Below are 13,974 nucleotides of genomic sequence, written 5' to 3'. Positions count from 1 at the left end.
GTGCTGCTCTGGCCCACCGGGAGTCTTCTGGTCCATAAAAGATCCACAAAAAGTTTCGTGGTGTTTGGACTCCGTTTGATGTTGATTTCCTGCGATGTAAAAAACAAGCAAAAAACAACAACTGGCACTGGGCCCTGGATCAATAGGTTAGTCCCAAAAAATGATATAAAGTTGCTATAAAATGATTGTAAAACATCCAAGAATGATAATAAAACAACATGAATACTTCATAAATTATATATACATTGGGGACGTATAAGCATCCCCAAGCTTAATTCCTACTCATCCTCGAGTAAGTAAATGATAAAAGAAATAATTTATGAAGTGTGAATGCTAGCAAAGTGCATAAGTTTGATCAATGATAATTTCAATCACTTTTCCTAGTGTCATGACAACAACTCTTTGTTATAAAATTTCTCATGTTTAAAGTAGCAACCAATTCACATGTTATGGTTCAAATGATGAATTCTCCTGAAACTCAACAACTTGTGTTCTCAGTCACCAAGCAATTACAATTCAACTTATTCAACAGAGTCTAAGTAAGAGATTCACATACTCAACCATCATATAGTCTTATGATTTCTAACACTCACCGCATACACATGAGCAAAACGTTCCAACCGGACACATAGAAAGATAGGGGCTTATAATTTTGCCTCCCAACATATTCACCTCAAGGGTGATGTCAACAATAATAACTCATGCTACCCATATCCAACTGGATATATGTGCCTGGATGTTTCCTCACCGCATGATGCTTGCCAAAAGAGAAACATAAAAAGGAATAGAGAGAAACACTTTGACTCTTGCATGAAAGTAAATACATAAAATTAAAAGATAGGCCCTTCGCAGAGGGAAGCAGAGGTTGCCATGTGCTTATTTGTTTGTATGCTCAACCGCTTAGTGCAAAAGAACGTCATGTTATATTGCCCCTTATGATAGCAACCTTTATTATGCAGTCTGTCGCTTTTATTCTTTGCCATCACAAGTTCGTACAATGCTCAATTTTCTCTTACACTAAATGATATAACACTTTTAGAAGCAATTTTTATTGCCTTATTGCACCAATGACAACTTACTTCAAGGATCTTGCTCAAACATTAGGTAGGTATGGTGGACTCTTGAAAATAAGATTTGGGTTCAAGGGATTTTGGATGCACAAGTAGTATCTCTACTTGGTGTGGAATATTTGGCTAGCAAAGATGGGGGGCAAGCACCACATGTTGAAGGATCTATGAAAATATAACTTCTATGTGAATATGAACAAACATAAACCGTATGATGTCTTCCTTGTCCGACGTCAACAATTTTGGCATATAATATTTTGATGGGGGCTTACAATCACAAAACATTTCCAATATAGTGTATTTGCATGTGAAAGTTCTCTTCCTTATACTAATTATTCATGAATTGCTTGTATGACCAATATTGTGACTCTCAAGCTTCAAAATATTCACTTTTCTAAACCCAATGTGAAGCTACCACTAGGCATGATATAATTTTGACGTCATGATATTCAATTCATTCAATAATTTACTCATAGGATATAAGTGAAGCAGAAGAGTAAATGACAAGCTACTCCAAAAAGATATAAGTGAAGATCAAGCGAGTAGTTATGTAAATGGGTTGCTATTTGAGGACTCTCTCTTATTTAAAAACTTTCAGATCTAAGTATTTTATTAAAACAGCAAGCAAAACAAAATGGCATTCCTAGAATAGCACAACTCATGTGAAGAAGCAAAAACTTAGGCTCAACCGATACTAACCGATAATTGTTGATGAAGAAAGGTGGGATGCCTACCGGGGCATCCCCAAGCTTAGATACTTGAGACTTCTTGAAATATTATCTTGGGATGCCTTGGGAATCCCCAAGCTCGAGCTTTTGTGTCTCCTCGATCCCTTTTATATCACGATTTCCCTAAATCTTAAAAACTTCATCCATAGAACTCGTGAGATAAGTTAGTATAAACCAATGCAAAAACCTTATCATTCTCTACGGTAGAAAATCACTAAAACTATTATTCAAAATTGCATACTAAATGCCTCTGCATATTTAATACTACTATCCTCAAATAGAATCATTAAACAAGCAAACATATGCAAACAATGCAAACATAAGAGCAATCTGCCAAAACAGTACAGTCCATAAAGAATGCAACAATATCAATACTTATTTTACTCAAAAAATTATAAAAATTTGGCACACTGTATAAAATTTATCATAGAATATTTTTCAAAAAGTTTCAACATTTTATCACATTCTTACTTTTCTAGAGAATTTTTTCACCATCGATAAACTTTCTGTTTTGAAACAGCAACTCATATACTTGCAAGATAAGCATGGTAAAGGCTATCCTTTCCACTTTTATTGAAATAAAAGATGCAAAACCTTATTCTAAATAACATCAAGCAAATGCTAACAAAAAATGATGCTCCAAGCAAAACACATATCATATGATGAATAAAAATGTAGCTCCAAGTGAGGTTACCTATAATGTTGGAGACCAAAGAGGGGATGCCTTCCGGCGAATCCCCAAGATTAGTTGCTTGGATCCTCCTTGGATATTAACTTGGGGTGACTTGGGCATCCCCAATATTAGGTTCTTGTCACTACTTATTCTCCTCAAATCGACATCTCACGCAAAAACTTGAAAACTTCAATCACACAAAACTTAACGGAACTTCGTGAGATAGGTTAGTATGATAAAGAGCAAACCATTTCACTTTGGTACTGTCAAAGAGAAGATTCATAATTTATTCCACACAGTGCCGACTGTAGCATATAATTTCCACAATTTATATTGAGCAATATAAGCCGTAGAAACTAGAAAACAAGCAAACTATGCATTGAAAACAGAATCTGTCAAAAACAGAACAATCTGTAGTAATCTATACTCCAACCATACTTATACTACTCCAAAAATTGTGAAAAATCAGGAAAACTTGAGAAATTTGTCTATTAATGTTGTGAAAAAATAATAAGTATTTTATCACGCTTCTGTTAAAAATGAGAATTATTTTCCTGAGCATAAAAGTTTCTGTTTTTTAGCAAGATCAAATCAACTATCACCATAGACCCTCCCAAAGGTCTTACTTGGCACTTTATTGAAACGAAAGCTATAAAACATATTACTACAGTAGCCTAATCATGTGAACACATAAAAACAGTAGGGGTAAATGTTGGGTTGTCTCCCAACAAGCGTTTTTCTTTTATGCCTCTTAGCTAGGCATGATGCTTTCAATGATGTTCGCATAAAAGATAATAATTGAAACATAACAAGAGCATAATGAATCATAAGTTCCTCTCTCATAATAATTTTCAGTAGAATCATGAATAGATTCATCAATATAGCCATCACACAAAGCATTCTTTTCATGATCCAAAAGCATAGAAAACTTTTTACTCTCCACATAAGCAAATTTCTTCTCATCAATGGTAGTGGGAGCAAACTCAACAAAATAACTATCATGAGAGTGAAAATTAAAATCATGATGAAAAGTTTCATGGTTATCATTATTCTTCATAGCATACATGTCATCACCATAATCATCATAGATAGCAACATTGTTATCATAGTCAATTGAAGCCTCATCCAAAATGGTGGATTCATCACTAAATAAAGTCACGACCTCTCCAAATCCACTTTCATCATTATAATCATCATAAATAGGAGGCATGCAATCATTATAACAAATTTGCACATCAAATCTTGGGGGACTAAAAATATCATCTTCATCAAACATAGCATCCCCAAGCTTATGGCTTCGCATATCATTAGCATCATGGACATTTAAAGAATTCATACTAACAGCATTGCAATCATGCTCATCATTTATATCAAACATTCTATTGAATTCTTCTTCTATCAATTGAGCACAATTTTCCGATCCATCCTTTTCAAGAAACAAATTATAAAGATGATCAATAATATGATGCAACTTCAATTCCATTTTTATGTAGTTTTCTTTTATAAAACAAACTAATGATAAAACAAGAAACTAAAAGATTCGATTGCAAGATCTAAAGATATACCTTCATGCACTCATCTCCCTGGCAATGGCGCCAAAAAAGAGCTTGATGCCTACTATGAAACTTTATTTCTGTAGACATGAGTTGGGCCTCCAAGCGTAGAGTTTTGCAGGACAATAGCAATTTTCCCTCAAGTGGATGACCTAATGTTTATCAATCCGCGGGAGGTGTAGGATGAAGATGGTCTCTCTCCCTGCAACCAAATACAAGAAATATCTTGTGTCCCCAACACACCCAATACAATGGAAAATTGTATAGGTGCACTACTCCGGCGAAGAGATGGTGATAATAGTGTAGTATTGATGGTAGAAATATAATTTTATAATCTGAATAAATAAAAATAGCAAGGTAGCAAATAGTAAACAGGCACAAAAACGGTATTGCAATGCTTGAAAATGATGCCTAGGGTCCATACTTTCGCTAGTGCAATCTCTCAACAATGCTAATATAATTGGATCATATAACCACCCCTCAAAGTGTGACGAAGAATCACTCCAAAGTTCCTATCTAGCGGAGAACATACGAAGAAATCGTTTGTAGGGTACGAAACCACCTCGACACTATTCTTTCTGATCGATCTATCCAAGAGTATGTACTAAAATAACACCAAATTATTTCAGATTCCTAATACTCAACCCAACACAAAGAACCTCAAAGAGTGCCCCAAGATTTCTACCGGAGAAACCAAAGATGAGAACGTGCATCAACCCCTATGCATAGATTACCCCAATGTCACGGCGGGAATCCGCGAGTTGAATGCCAAAACACATATCAAGTGAATCAATATGATACCCCATTGCAACCACGAGTATTCATATGCAAGACATATATCATGTTCTATAAAATACATAAAAGTATTCAATCCGATAACAATGAAATCTCAAAGGGAAAAACTCAATTCACCACAACAAGATAGAGAGGGGGCAACACCATATGATCCGAGTATATTAACAAAGCCCGTGATACACCAAGATCGTGACATCTCAAGAACATGAGAGAGATATTAAACACATAGCTACTAGTACAAACCCTCAGCCCCGAGGGTGGACTACTGAGGGAGTCCTGGATTAAGGGGTCCTCGGGTGTCCGACCTGCTGGACATGGGACGGACTGATGGGGTGTGAAGATACAAGACAGAAGACTCTCTCCCGTGTCCGGATGGGACTCTACTTGGCGTGGATGGCAAGCCAGGCATTCGGATATGAATATTCCTTCTCTGTAACCGACTTTGTACAACCCTTGTACCCTCCGGTGTCTATATAAACCGGAGGGTTTAGTCTGTAGGGGCAATCATAATCATACAGGCTAGACTTCTAGGGTTTTAGCTAATACGATCCCGTGGTAGATCAACTCTTGTAATCCTTATACTCATCAATATAAATCAAGGAAGACATAGGTTATTACCTCCATCAAGTGGGCCCGAACCTGGGTAAAACATCGTGTCCCCTGCCTCCTATTACCATTGACCTTAGACGCACAGTTCGGGACCCCCTACTCGAGATCTGCCGGTTTTGACACTGACATTGGTGCTTTATTGAGAGTTCCACTGTGACGTCGAAGACAAGATTGATGGCTTGCCTTGTTATCAAGGACAGTATCACCTCCGGAGGAGCCCTGGCCTTAGGCCATACCCTCTGGCTGGGCAGCTTTACCATGATCGCCCGTCCGTCCGTTAAGCCGACGATGACTTCTCGGGTCATCGAAAATCGCCTCTACGTTGACTCTGAATAGTCCCAATGGACGGATCCGATGGAGTTGTTGTCTTTAAATGAACTCCTGGATCGCATCGCCGCCTTGGGGGTCTCTACAGACTACGATCGGATTGGGCTTAAACCCGATCAGAGAGAAATCAAATCTCCGCCGATCACCCGTCATATAGCGGTAGTAGAGGAGCAAATCAACAACTCTTCCTCTATATTGAGGATGAACTATGTTCGGATTTCCAAGCTCGAAGAGCCAGCTACCCGTCCGTGAAACAACATGTCCTGCCCTCTGAACCTAGAATCGGACGGTGGACTTGAAAAATCAGTTGATATCCCAGAGCCTGAACTATTAAGCTTGGAAGTTTTTCAAACTCCGGATCCCAAATTGGGTCAGGGTTCGGATTTAAAGCCACCCACCGATCCAGATATGCACGATCTCATGAACATACGACAACAGTCTCAGGAAACAGTCCATCACTTTTGACCCAGATTCCTCCTTGTCAAAGACAAGATTAAAGATTGCCGCAACAAAGACACAATCTCAGTATTCTGCAATAATTGCATGGACGAAGGAATCCTCAACTCCATCAACCGCCGTCGCGTATGACACTTCGCTGACTTGGCAACCATAGTATAGAAGTACTACGCAATGGAAAGAACCTGGAAAACTCAGGCAGCTCACTAGGAACCACCGGTTTCCACTCAACCCCTTGTCCGGGCAAAAAGGATGCACCCTCGCGGGGCGCCCGACCCAATAGTAAAGAAATCTAAGCCCATCACAGGGCGCGGAACTGTTCTGGAGGGATGGCTCGATCGGCCATGCGAAATACACACAACACCGGATACCATACCAACCCACAGCCTTAGAGCTTGTTGGATACTCTGGCAAGTGGCCAAGAGCAGCGAGGATATCCTCACCAAAAAACCTGAGAGAAACACCCCCCGGAAGACGATGACCTCAGTATATTGACGGTCTTCGAGATTTTTGCTTCAAACAACCGGCGCAGAAGGGCCTTCCGCGACCTCGCCGAAGTCTGCGACTTAACCACTGGAACGACACAGCCATAACTTTCAATGCCAATGACGAACCAAAATTCCGGACAGTCCGGGCACCAGCCGCCTTGGTCCTTTGTCCAATTGTGGACGGTTTTTAGTTCACCAAAGTGCTCATGGACGGCGGCAGCGGACTAAACCTCATCTACGAGGACACACTCAACAAAATGAAAATAGACAGGAGCCGCATCGAGCAAAGTAGCACGACCTTCCGAGGAATCATTCCTAGTCGGGAGGCGCAATGCGTGGGAAAAATCACGCTCGACGTGGTATTCTGCACGCCAGAGAATTATCGGTCCGAAGAGATAACCTTCCATGTGGCCCCTTTCAACAGTGGATATCACACCCTATTGGGGCGAGATGCATTTACACGCTTCCAAGCTATACCTCATTACGGGTACATGAAGCTCAAGATGCCCAGGCCCAATGGTATTATCACTCTTGCCAGTGATCCGGACATAGCACTCCGTGCCGAAAACAAAACCGCATCCCTGAAGCCCTCACGGACGAAGAGTTAACCGCGTTGCGCTCCATGGTGGATAAGGATGACGTAATCCTGGACAAGCGACCCAAATCCACCTCCTTTAACCCAGCAGACGAAATAGTCAAATTTCAAGTCCACCCGACGGACCCCAAGAAGACAGCATCCATCGGGGCACAACGGACCCAACGGTTGACGCCGCACTATGAGAGTTCCTGCGCGAGAACTGTTACATATTTGCCTGACACCCTTCTGATATGCCAGGAATCCCACGCAGGTTGGCCCAACACAGCCTCAGCATATTGAAGGGATATAAACCGGTCAAACAAACACTATGGCACTTTTCCGAACCCAAGCGACAAGCTATGGGGGAGGAGTTAGCCAAGTTAATCGAGGACGGATTCATCAGAGAAATAAACACCCGGACTGGCTAGCAAACCTGGTGATGGTGCCAAAGAAGGGTAAATCCTGGCACCTATGCGTCGATTTCAAAGACCTCAACAAGGCCCGCCCTAAGGATCCCTTCCCCCTCCCCGCCATAGATTAGATTATTGACGCTACTGCGAGACACGACGCACTGTGTTTCCTCGACGCATACTCTGGATACCATCAAATCCAAATGGAGTCCGACCAAGCTCGAACTGCATTCGTTACCCCATACGGGCCGTTCTGCTTCAACACTATGCCCTTTGGACTTAAAAACGTTGGCTCCACCTACCAACGCATGATTCAAACATGTCTGGAGAAACAGATCGGCAAGACAGTTGAAGCATATGTGGATGGCGTCGTCATCAAAACTAGGCACGTCGAGTCATTGGTAGATGATCTGCGTCCCACATTCGACAACCTCCGTACATATGACATCAAGCTCAATCCGGAAAAGTGTGTTTTCAGCGTTCCGCTGGAAAAATGCTGGGCTTCATCGTCTCCAATAGGGGAATTGAGGCGAATTCAGCCAAAATCCGAGCTTTGTCTCAATTGGCTACACCAATAGACCTTAAACAGGTCCAAAAACTAGCCGAATGTGTGGCAGCTTTAAGCCGCTTTATCTCTAGACTAGGAGAAAAAGCATTGCCGCTTTATCGCCTTCTCCGATGCACCGACCACTCCGAGTGGACGGATGCGGCAACGGCCGGACTGCTAGAGATAAAGGCTCTTTTAGCGAGCAGCCCAATCCTGGCCGCACCGAAAGTTGGCGAACCTATGTTATTACACATCTCGGCAACACACCAGGTGGTGAGTGTGGTGCTCGTCATCGAGCGAGAGGAGGACGGACACAAATTCCAACTTCAGAAACCGGTATACTACGTATCCACTGTCCTCACACCATGCAAGTCCCGGTACCCTCATTACCAAAAGATAGCATACGCGGTCTTCATGGCATCCCGGAAACTACGTCACTACTTTCAAGAGTGCTCAATCACGGTGGCTTCCAAAGTACCACTAAATGACATAATAAACAACCGCAATGCCATGTGCCGGATTGCAAAGTGGGCCATTGAGCTAATTCCATTCGACATAACATACAAGCCGCTGTTGGTGTCAAAACCGACGGATGTCGGGTAGGGGATCCCGAACTGTGCGTCTAGGATCGATGGTAATAGGAGACGGGGGACACGATGTTTACCCAGGTTCGGGACCTCCCTATGGAGGTAATACCCTACGTCCTGCTTGATTGATCTTGATGAATATGAGTGTTACAAGAGTTGATCTACCACAAGATCGTAATGGCTAAACCCTAGAAGCCTAGCCTGTATGACTATGGTAATGAGTATATCATTTCCAGACTAACCCCTCCGGTTTATATAGACACCGAGCGGATCTAGGATTTACATAGAGTCGGTTACATAAGAAGGAATCTTCATAATCGGCTGCCAAGCTTGCCTTCCACGCCAAGGAGAGTCCAATCCGGACACAGGTACAGTCTTCGGCCTTCATGTCTTCATAGCCCATCAGTCCGGCCCATGGATAGCAAGCCGTACGCCAGAGGACCCCTTAGTCTAGGACTCCCTCAGTAGCCCCTGAACCTGGCTTCAATGACGAGGAGTCCGGTGCGCAGATTGTCTTCAGCATTGCAAGGCGGTTTCCCCCTTCTGAACTCCTAGTTGATCTTCAGACGTAATGATTGTATCCGGACTTGTATGCACAACCACAGAGGACATAATATTTCATGAGTTCAACCCACCGACCACTTTTTGGTAATATGACACCACGCCTGCCTGACCAGTACTTGCGAACCGTTTTAGCCGGTCCGTCGCCCCACGCCCCAAGGTGTGGTCCTATTGGCGCGTCTTATCCAAGCGGAGATCACGCCTCCCTTTTTTAAGGGATTCCTGTCAACCCGGACGTTGGTAATCCAACTGTCGCTGGGGGCCAACTCTTTGGAAACAAGCAATTTTTTGAGGCCCAAGAGGAGACGTTTGATATTTGCAGCCTTTATATAGGGGTACAGACCCGTCTTTTTCTTCCACGCTTGCCTCTTTCTCAACCCCTGCTATCCCAAGTTCCAACACCCGAGTTTTGGTCGCCACCAGCCCGAATCATGTCCAGATCCAGCTGTCAAGGCCGGTGGGTAGCTTCTTATGTTACGGAGGAAGACATGGCAAAGCTTCGGGCGGCGAGGTACCTGACCGGTGAAATCCATCATCGACTTCCTGCCGAGGGGCAGGTTATTCCCACCCCCAAATTCGGCGAGAGGGTCGTGTTCGTGTCCCACTTCCTCCGTGGGTTAGGGTTTGCACTTAACCCCTTCGTCCGAGGGCTCATGTTCTATTACGGGCTAGACTTTCACAATTTGGCCCTGAACTCTATTCTTCTTATCTCGGTGTTTTTCGTCACATGTGAAGCCCTCCTCCGAACTCCTCCGCACTTCGGCTTTTGGCTCAAGACCTTCGATGTGAAGCCACAAGTGGTAGAGGGGGAGCAAGCCGAGTGCGGCAGCGCTAAAGTGAGCAAGCTTGCTAGCGCCGTTTGGCTGAAAGGATCCTTCGCCAAATCTTCTAATCTCTGGCGGTAGGGGTGGTTCTATATCACCGAGCCCTGTAGCTCCAAGTGGGCAACTATGCCCGTATTCTGATCCAGCCCCCCAATTTAGCTTGCATCGTGGATTAACAAGGGGCTGGATTGGGGATCAACGAATGATGTGCGAAGTCTGCAAAGCCGCATCCAAAGCCTCATCGAGAGCGACATCGACATAGCCAATGTCGTTCATGTAATGGTAGTTCGTCGGACACTACCGTGCCAGCGACGGCCTCTCCGCCTATGGGAGTTCAATCCAGAAGGGTCGCGGACTCTTCAGCACTTCTTTGTCACAACACATGAAGGAATGTGGAGATTATTCTTCGGGAAACGAAGGCAACGGCCGGACACTAGCGAAGATGTCAGCCTAGACTGTAACCATCCAGATACCCTGATAAGTACCTGTTTACCGAATACCTTATAATCAGATATCTAGTGGCAAGATACCAACAACATCATCCTTTTTCAGGGCTGGAGAAAGAAGGTGGAATTGATTATCTGTCCGGCTCCCCTTCCCAAAGACTCAGCTACTCCTGTGTTAACAAGGATGCTGGCCTCGGTGCCATACCAGGCACCAGCAGGGGAGGGCGAAAAGATCCATTATGACCTTGGTTCCGGAGGTAAGTCGGACACTGAGTCTGAAGAAATCGACATTTCCTCGCCCGAAGACGGAGGTGGAAAAGGACCCAGTATCCCTTCTCCAAACAGGAGGAAAAGGGCCGCCTCCGAAGATTGGGAGGGGGCAGTCTTCCAAGAAGGGCAAGATGCCACCGTCGACCGGCTTGGGTTTGGAGAGTGACACCGTTGAGCAGCTCCAACAAGGGGACAAACCCTTAGCCAAACCGTAAGAGAATCCATAATACTTTGATAGCGTCCCACTTCGTTATTGTTACCGAAGATACACGTAACGTATTTATGCATTTTTACAGGTCGGCACAGAATTTTTCTGGGCAATCCTCTTCTTCAGGGAGTCTTCTCCTAGAGATGATGGAGAGCGAGACGCCTCCTCCGACCTCCTCGCCCAATAAGGCGGATGACTCTGAAGTGTCATCGCGGATGGTCCCTTTAGACCGGGGGACAGAAGAGGCAGCACCCAAAGGTGGATCTCCGACCATCCGGGATTACGGGGTTGATGATAACAAAGGCCCCGGACTGTCTGGTTCACAGCCGATAGCGATTTTGAAGATGGGTGAGCCGATTCCTTCAAAGGATGATTGTGCTTTTGGAGCAGCTTCTGGAGACGCGGGGACTCCGGATATGTTGCGAGACATGTTGCGGAAAGCATCCGTCTCGGGGAACAACGTACCTTGATGGGTATAGTGATTGAAAAGATTTCGTCCGCGAAGAGCGGATTAAATGAGGCCTTCATGAGCCAACTGAAGGGCTTCGAGGTTTGTGACATAATGTTTTCAGCTATGTTTCATTTGCAAAGATGCACCTGTGAATAGGTAGTAGCGCCTGATACTCGGGTTGGCTTCTGCTGGGAAGCAAAATGGAGGATCGAAAAGGATCGTTTGAGGACTAACCTGATCAACTTTGAACACAGGCTGCTTCCCCCTTGGCCGCTGCCGGACTATGGAAATTGTCGATTTGCAGCGGAAGCTTGATGTGGCAGGGGATGATCTTGCTTTAATCCATATGCGTCTTGACGAGTCGCAAGGTATGTATTCAGGGCAATCCTCATACATTTTTGTGGTATAAGCATGATGCTGAGATTTAGATGCTGGAATATGCATGGCTGCAGATGGTGCTGCCGCCGTTGAAGGTCTTCGAGCAGAGCTAGACCGGGCCAAGGAGCAAGCCCATCGAAGTAATGCTGCTGCCGAAAAGGCATCAGCTGAATTAAAAGCCGAACAAGCTGCACGGCGCCAAGATGAGGAGAAGATATCCGCTATGACGCTCGAACTGGAGAATGCTACCGGCCGCTGTGAATTTCTGGAGAAGGAGAGTAAAGCCTTGAAGGTTGATCTGGACAAGGCCTTACAAGAGGCTAGGGCAGCGCGGTCGAAATACAGAGCAGCCCGTGAGGAGGTTCGACAAGTGAGGGAGATTGTGGCTGGAAAGCCCTTTCTGCTGCAAACTAAGTTCGGTGACCCGAACTATGCCCAGCTTAACCAAGTATGGAGTTCTCCGGACGAGTTCTTGGACTTGCCGAAGAGTTCTGCCGATGCGGCGCAGTATTACCAAGCACGATATGGATATGCAATGGAGAAAAAATTTTGGTCGCAGTTTGGCGCATCAAAGCGCCCTCTGTTGCTCAATGAATAGATGTCCCAATGGGCCGAACTTCATAGAATATCCGGCGCTGCCATGGAAGATGCCGTAATCCGGTTGTGGCCAACCGAGCCTATTTCGACTAGCTATTTCAGTTTGGTCCAGAGGCTTGTTGATGCGGTGTCGCGTATCGATGTTGTGAAGCGATCATCGTGGATTGAGGGTGCGCGGATGGCTTTTGCCCGAGTCAAAACATTCTGGGGGAAGATGAATGCCATCGATGTTGCGACGACGACTCCACCCAAAGGCAAGGACCGCCCGGAACCGGAGAATTATTTTGAAGACGTCCTAGAGCCCGCCCGCTTTATAGAGGGTCAGTGCTCGAAAGACATAATGTTCGAGTGAGGTGTATGAAAATTGTAAAAGACAATTTTATAGTTAATCTATTTATGTTTTGCTTAAAAGCTCGAATTCCTCCTGTGCGGCCGTTTTTATATAATCTGAAAGTTTTCCAGTAGTCGGCTTCAGCCCCCTCGTTGGAAGTACGGGGGTGCTGGGAAAGGCATTTAATCACTCTTTATCCAACGTCTTGGTCCATGAAGGAGGTGATAATGCGGCGAACCAGGCAATCGTACTATAGGGCGTTAACGCTTTCACTTAGCCATAGGAGTTTTATTGTGGGGCTATGACATATCCCCTGGTATGTATGCGGCATATGGTGCCTTACATATTTGATCTGAAAAAGATCCCTCGTGTGACACGGAGAAACGCTAAAGATTCCAAGAAGTCGTCAAGTGGTTGACCAACTCACGCCGCATCATGACAGTCAGTTTTCGGCTTTCTCTACTGAGGTGCTCGTCCGGTTTAGACCAGGGCACAATCGCAGTAGTTCTCCCTTTACTACCCTAGCCGATGGGGCGGAACGTAGGGTAGCAAGCACAGGAGCCGGGCAACCCAACTATTGACCCAAGACAATGATTTGAAGTTGATGCATATAAGGCCAAACTTGCAATGCTGAAGTATGATATAGAGTTGTTCGGACTTTTACTGGCAACTCATTTGTTCCCACGCCAAGCCCCTGGCATGTTATGCCAAGGTATTTCTGTGAAATAACCATAGGAGCCATATTTGTTGGGGAAACAATGCGGGTGATTAGTTCGAATATTGTTTAATAGGAACTCAGCTATATGCCAATGATTACTTATGATATATATATATATATATATATATATATATATATATATATATATATATATATATATATATATATATATATATATAGGATAGCACTATTCTAATCCTAGGATTAGAATATCTATTTGGATCACAACAAGACCTATAAGGGCCCGACAGGATGCTCCTGATCCTGCCCACCCGACGGTACGGAAAAAAAGTTCACCCACCCGCTCCCCCGATCCCCTCCCCTGACCTTCCTCGATAACCTCCTGGATCGCCGTCGCGACCTGACTCCTTGG

Source organism: Triticum dicoccoides, chromosome 6A, assembly GCF_002162155.2.
Source record: "Triticum dicoccoides isolate Atlit2015 ecotype Zavitan chromosome 6A, WEW_v2.0, whole genome shotgun sequence".
Classification (NCBI taxonomy): Eukaryota; Viridiplantae; Streptophyta; class Magnoliopsida; order Poales; family Poaceae; genus Triticum; species Triticum dicoccoides.
The sequence above is the reverse complement of the archived record's forward strand: the minus strand, read 5'-3'. Positions refer to the sequence as shown.